This window comes from Schistocerca nitens, chromosome 9, assembly GCF_023898315.1.
Source record: "Schistocerca nitens isolate TAMUIC-IGC-003100 chromosome 9, iqSchNite1.1, whole genome shotgun sequence".
Lineage (NCBI taxonomy): Eukaryota > Metazoa > Arthropoda > Insecta > Orthoptera > Acrididae > Schistocerca > Schistocerca nitens.
Genome location: NC_064622.1, coordinates 463,603,002 through 463,609,982, shown reverse-complemented (window position 1 = coordinate 463,609,982; position 6,981 = coordinate 463,603,002). Strand labels below are relative to the sequence as shown.

Sequence of the window (6,981 nt, the reverse complement as noted above, 5' to 3'; positions counted from 1 at the left end):
TCTGAATGCCCTCCGCTGCCTGAGCAACACAACTTGGGGTGCAGATCGTAACACGCTGCTGCAGCTCTACAAAGCCCTTGTGCTGTCCCGGCTTGATTATGGGAGTGTGGCGTATAGCTCGGCGTCGCCCTCGGCGTTGCAACTGCTGGACCCCGTTCACCACTGTGGGGCTCGACAGGCGACAGGAGCATTCCGCACCAGTCCTGTTAATAGCCTACTTGCTGAGGCTGGGATTCCTCCGCTCCACATTCGGCGTCAACAACTCTTAGCCACCTATGCTGCCCACGTCCGTTGTTCTCCCCGTCACCCTAACTACCGTCTCCTTTTCACCGATGCGGCAGTCCATATCCCACACCGGCGACCGCGATCAGGCCTCACAATTGGGATCCGTGTTCGGTCACTCCTTCGTGAACTCGAGTCTTTGCCTCTTCCATCTGCTTTTCAGGTTCACCCACATACAACACCTTGGTGTCTTCGTCGGCCGCAGCTTCGGCTGGAACTTTCCCGATGGTCAAAAGATTCAGTTCCTCCTGCGGTTTTGCGCCGCCAATTCTTTGCTCTCCTAGGCGCATTCCATGACTCGGAGGTTCTCTATACCGATGGCTCGATGGTTGATGGCCGTGTTGGGTACCCTTATGCTCATGCGGACTATGTAGACCAGCGCTCCTTGCCGGAAGGCTGCAGTGTTTACACCGCAGAGCTAACAGCCATTTTTCGTGCCCTTGAGCATATTCGTACCAGCACTGGCGAGTCTTTTGTCATTTGCAGTGACTCTCTCAGTAGTCTACAGGCTCTTGACCAGTGCTACCCACGCCATCCCATTGTTGTTGCCATCCAGGAGTCCGTTCATGCTCTTGAACAGCGTGGACGTTCAGTGGTGTTCATATGGACCCCGGGACACGTTGGGATAGCGGGAAACGAACACGCCGACAAGTTAGCTAAAGAAGCCACCCGCAAACTGCCGTTGGAGATCGGCCTCCCGACCACTGATCTCCGATCGGTGTTACGCCGTCGGGTCTTTGGGATGTGGGCAAACGAATGGCGCACTCTGTCTGTACCCAACAAGCTGCGGCGTGTAAAGGAGACCACGACTGTGTGGGGTTCCTCCATGCGGGCCTCTCGCAGAGATTCTGTGGTTCTCTGAAGGCTCCGCATTTGTCACTCTTGGCTGACGCATGGTCATCTGCTGCGTCGAGAGGACCCCCCTCATTGTCGCTGTGGTGCGATTATGACGGTGGCCCATATATTGTTGGACTGTCCTCTTTTAACCGCCCTCAGGCGAACTTTTAATCTCCAGGGTGCTTTATCATCTCTTTTAGGTGACAATGTCTCTATGGCAGATCGTGTTTTAAGTTTTATTCGCGCAAGCGGCTTTTATCGGTCCATTTAATTTTATTACATCACCCTCTTTTTTGCTGTATCTTTTACTTTGTTTTGTGTTGTATTTCGACTCCACCCTAATCTTTTAGGCTGGAGGTTTTAACGTGTTGCAGAGTGGCTGGCTCATCCTATTATTTTCGTGATCAGCCAGCCTTAGTCCTCTGCTGTGCAGTTTTAATTCCTTCTGCCTTTCTTCTCTGTGTTGTTTTTGTTGCTGTGCTCCGATTTCCATGTTTCTTTATTATTGACCTTGGGGATTTTCTTCCCTGAAATTTTTATCTTGTGCTTCGACTGAGTAATGGATGGTTTCCCTGTGCTCTGTGTGTTTATGAAACAAGGGACCGATGACCTTTGTAGTTTGGTCCCTTCAATCCTCAAACAAACCAACCAACCTGCCCAGGCGGGTACAGCTCCACTTGCTACCAAGGCTCTGCCTTCTAAGCTCCCCAAGACAAAGATGCCGAAGGTGAAGGTTTTGCCACCTGAGGAGACTGGTCAGGGTCGGTCTGATGACGGGGCCATCGCACTGTCTGACATCTCCCGTAGGTCGTCATCGGAGCTGATGGACATTGATGTCGAACAGGGGCGATCTTCTCGCCCCAGGAATAAATCTCCGGCCAGTACGGGCTCTCCTCCAAAACACAGACGAAGGGTGAAAGTTCAGCCACCCTGATCACTGGCTCCCATATTACAGTGGAACCTGAATGGGTTCAGGATGCATGTGGCCGAATTACAACTCCTTGTACGAGAGTGCCCTTTGTGCTCATGTCTCCAAGAGACACATTTTCGGGCCACTGATGCTCCTTCTTTATGGGGCTATACCGTATATCGGAAAGATGATCTGACGGGGGAAAGGGCAAAGGGTGGTGTTGCGGTTTTTGCCCGTGACATGCACCCCTCATCTGAGCTCCCTCTCGTTACAGACTTCCAAGCAGTTGCGGTTGACCTTCTTGTGGGTCGGAGGCTCACAGTCTGTTCACTTTACTTACCACCTCAGGATGCGATAGACTCTGAGGCTCTCACAGACCTTATTAGCCAACTCCCCCGCCCATCTCTTCTTCTGGGAGACTTCAATGCTCATAATGTCTTATGGGGCTCATCGACTACTTGCCCCAGGGGTCGTATTCTGGAAAACCTCACGATGTCTGAAGAACTGTGCATCCTCAACTCTGGTGCTCTCACTCATTTCTGTACTGCTTCTGGGTCGTCATCAGCTATTGACCTTTCCTTTTGCTCTCAAGTACTCGCGGATTCTGCTCTGTGGGAGGTTGCTGCAGACCTCCATTCTAGTGACCACTTCCCCCTTTGGATTCTCTTCCTGGCTGAGGCTATGGCATTACCAGTGCCGCCCCAGTGGCACCTCTGCAGAGCTGACTGGACACTTTTCAGCCAACTGGCTGTTTTGGAACACTGTGCCAGCGTCCACGATTGGGTAGACCATGTTACAGCCGTGATCTCCCATGCTGCTGAATTGTCAATCCCACGGTCATCCGGTCATCCCAAGAGGTGTCCTGTCCCTTGGTGGACCACTGAGTGCCGCTCAGCCATCCGAGCCCGCCGTGCAGCTCTGCGCCGCTTCAAGTGCCATCCCTCAGCTGACAATCTTGCGGCCTTTCGGGTGGCAAGGGCCAAAGCGCGGCGAGTGATTAAAGAGAGCAAACGACGGTCATGGCAATCGTTCTTGAACTCCATCTCCCGTTCCACTATTTCTACGAAAGTATGGGAAGCCATCAGGAGGATTTCCGGGAAACTCGGCCAGCTCCCTGTCACGGCATTGCTGCATCAGGGAAGTCTCCTCACGGCGCCGAGAGACATTGCCCAGACACTGGCCATGCATTTTGCGGAATCTACCGCCACTATTAACCGTGATCCAGATATCTGCCGCTACCGCACTGCCATCGAGAGGGGTCACTTGGACTTCTGGTCTCCAAATTCTGAACCCTACAACTGCCCCTTCACAATGTGGGAACTGGATTCGGCGCTGTCTGTGGCTCATGATACTGCGCCTGGCCATGATCGAATCCGGTACAGCATGCTGCAGCACTTGTTACTGCCTTCCAAGGAAGTTCTCCTGAATTGTTTTAATATGATATGGTTATCTGGCACGTACCCTGACTCGTGGAGGGAGGCGATTTTGATCCCCCTCCTCAAACCAGGGAAGGACCGAACGCATCCCAGTAGTTATCGAAGTATTGCTTTGACGAGCTGTGTCGGGAAGACGTTAGAACGCATGGTCAACCGTCGCCTGGTTTGGCTGCTCGAAACCAGGCAGCTCCTTAGCCCCTCGCAGTGTGGCTTTCGGAGATGTCGTTCAACTATAGACAACTTGACCCTGCTTGAGGCGGCCATCCAGCAGGCCTTCCTACGTAAACAGCATTGTCTCGGTGTCTTGTTTGACATTCATAAGGCGTATGACACTACTTGGCGCCGCCATATCCTCAATCAACTCCATGAGTGGGGTTTTCGTGGCCATCTCCCCATCTTCATTCGGTCCTTTCTTTCCCGCCGCCTCTTTCGATATAGGGTTGGTAATGTGCTATCTGATTTGTATGTGCAGGAGAATGGTGTTCCTCAGGGAAGCGTTTTAAGTGTCACCCTCTTTGCCGTCGCCATTAACAGTATCACGTCCACTGTCCGGAGTCCTGCCCAATGCTCCTTGTTTGTGGACGATTTTGCTGTTTACTGTTCTTCCTCCAGTCTTGTCACTGCTAGTCGGTAGTTGCAGCTTACGATACAGTGATTAGAGGCATGGACTGCGAAGACGGGTTTTACCTTTTCTGCAGACAAATGTGTGTGTGTTCATTTTAATCGTTCTCGACGTCTTTTTACCTCCCCGTAATTGCGTCTGAAGGACACCATTCTTCTTTTAGCGGCACTGTGCGGTTCCTGGACCTCACTTTTGATTCCAAGTTGTCGTGGTTGCCTCACCTTAAAGACCTCAAGGTGCGGGCCCTGAAGGCGCTGAATATTTTGAAGTGTCTGAGCCATCTGTCCTGGGGAGCAGATCGGGCGCGTCTGCTGCAGTTTTATAGGGCTTTCGTCCAATCGCGTCTTGACTATGGTTGCACCGTGTATGGGTCCTCAAGGCTTTCGTATCTGAAGATCCTTGACGCATTACACCATGAGGGTATCAAGCTGGCCACTGGTGCCTTCCGTACCAGTCCCATCCCCAGCCTGTGTGCTGAGGAAGGGGAACCGCCGCTCGCCATCCGGCGGAAACTCCTCATGGCGCGACAGGTGTGTCAATTCCTTGCCTGTCCTATCTCCGCTGCCTACCCTACCGTTGCCCGACCGCCTATGGAACGTCTCTTTTCCAGTCGTCCCAGGGCAACGAGACCATTTGGGATTCGTGCCAAGCATTTGCTTGAGTCCCTTGGTGTCGAGCGTGTGGCCCCCCCAACGACAAGGTTTTACTCGCCTGCCTCCCTGGTTGCTCCAGAGGCCCAGCGTCCTTTTAGACTTGTCGGAGTACAGGAGGAGCTGCACTTCTGCGTTTGTTTTTACCTCCTTATTTTATGATATTTTAAACCAGCATCCCGACCATGTACCAGTATTTACGGATGGCTCTAAACAGGGGGACTCTGTTGGTTGTGCTGTTGTTTTCCCTGATCTAGTCGTCAAGTTACGGCTTCCTGCGGCGTTTACCATCTTTGATGCCGAATTCTTTGCGATCTTGCGGGCATTGGAGCAGATGAGATGTGTTCCCAGTCTTAAGTTCCTCATCTGTTCTGACTCCCTGAGTGCCCTTCAGACCATGCAACACTTGTACCCAGCGGATACGGTCGTCCAGAACATCCATGATGTCCTACTCCTCCTGCAACGGCAGGGGAAGGAGGTTTCCTTCTGCTGGGTGCCGGGGCACGTGGGTATTAGGGGAAACGAACTGGCGGATGTGGCTGCCAAAGATGCGTGTTCCCTCCCTCACGTTGTTGCATGTGCCGTCAGCCTCCATGCTGTTACCTCCGTCCTGCGTTTTCGCGTTCTGCGTCAGTGGGAAGAGGAGTGGCTGGCAGTCGGTGAAAATAAGCTGCGTCTGGTCAAGGCCACCACGCGACCATGGCGTACGTCCTACCAGTCATGCAGGCGGGATGAGGTTCTCCTCACTCGCCTCCGCATCGGGCACAGTCCCTTAACGCATGGTTTTTTACTCCGGCGGGAGGACCCCCCAATCTGCAGTGCTAGTGGCGTCCAGATTACTGTCCGCCACATTTTACTTGACTGTCTTTTATTCTCTGACCAGAAGTCGGTGGTTTGTTTGCCACCGGATTTGCACTCTATTTTACAAGATGACGCAACGACTGTAGTTAAGGTCTTACGGTTTTGTGTCCTGTCCAATTTGTTGCCTCGGATTTTAGGGAGAGGGTTTTAATGTGCTGCTGGGTGACTGGCTCACCCAGGTTTTAGGTAAGAGGTCAGCCAGTCACGATTACCTCCTTGTTTCCCTTCGGTTTCTGTTCTCTTTTCCTTGTTTCCCTTCCTTTTTAGTGTGTTCCTTCGCCTCTTGTTTTGCCTCTGTATGTGAGGATTTGAAACTGCGTCAGGTCTGTGTCTTTTAGCCGTTCTCCTTGTTCCCTGTCCGTCTTAGTCCTTTCACTGCATGTGTTCCTGTTTTTATGCGTTTGGGCGCTGATCACCCCGCTGTTTAGCGCCTGTAAACCTCAAACACACACACACACACACACACACACACACACACACACACACACACACACAGACACACACACACTGAAGAATAATCCATTGCCATGTCCAGTTCCCTTGCTGTGGTTGTCAACAGATCGTTTCCCTTCCGCCTTTGCCGAGTCGTCATCGTTGGAGTGACTGACGGGGCCGGCGGCGGGCCAAGGCCACTGCACGACGGTCAGTCCCTTCCGGAGCGCAGCTGACTTGGTCCGTACGCGTCGACATTCCAGTAGCAACTGGGTAGCAAGCGCGGGAGGCGCGGCGCGGCGGCCCATCCGCCAGTCGTAAGTCCCAAGGAGAGGAGAGTAACACAGGATTTACCTGACGGCATTGCCTGCATTCGTCAGAGGAGAGAGGTTGGGTTGAACTTCCAGAATGAGATTTTCACTCTGCAGCGGAGTGTGCGCTGATATGAAACTTCCTGGCAGATTAAAACTGTGTGCCCGACCGAGACTCGAACTCGGGACCTTTGCCTTTCACGGGCAAGTGCTCTACCAACTGAGCTACCGAAGCACGACTCACGCCCGGTACTCATACTCACAGCTTTACTTCTGCCAGTACCTCGTCTCCTACCTTCCAAACTTTACAGAAGCTCTCCTGCGAACCTTGCAGAACTAGCACTCCTGAAAGAATGGATATAGCGGAGACATGGCTTAGCCACAGCCTGGGTTGAACTTCTTTATTTGTTGTATGGCATCGGGGTATGCGGGATTATAAAAAGTAAATCATAGGGACGGAGCTGCAAGCAGCGTCCGCTTGGTGCACCCCTGGGTCTCAGCGGTCGAGGAGTGCAACAGGCCGCTGATAGCGGTCACGAACATCTTGAGGAGCGCCAACGTCTCGAATGAGGGGATTGGCAGAGGCGTGCGACCGTCGGTAAAAACAGCTGGCAGTCTGCTGGATGCGGAGCATCACTTC

General features: G+C 52.8%; 1 non-coding gene across 1 annotated transcript; it reads right to left on the bottom strand.

The window, feature by feature from the left end:
* Positions 1–6,502: 6,502 nt before the first annotated feature.
* Positions 6,503–6,577, bottom strand: Trnas-uga (transfer RNA serine (anticodon UGA)). The gene has a single exon. It is a non-coding gene; the product is annotated as a tRNA-Ser (tRNA).
* Positions 6,578–6,981: the final 404 nt, after the last annotated feature.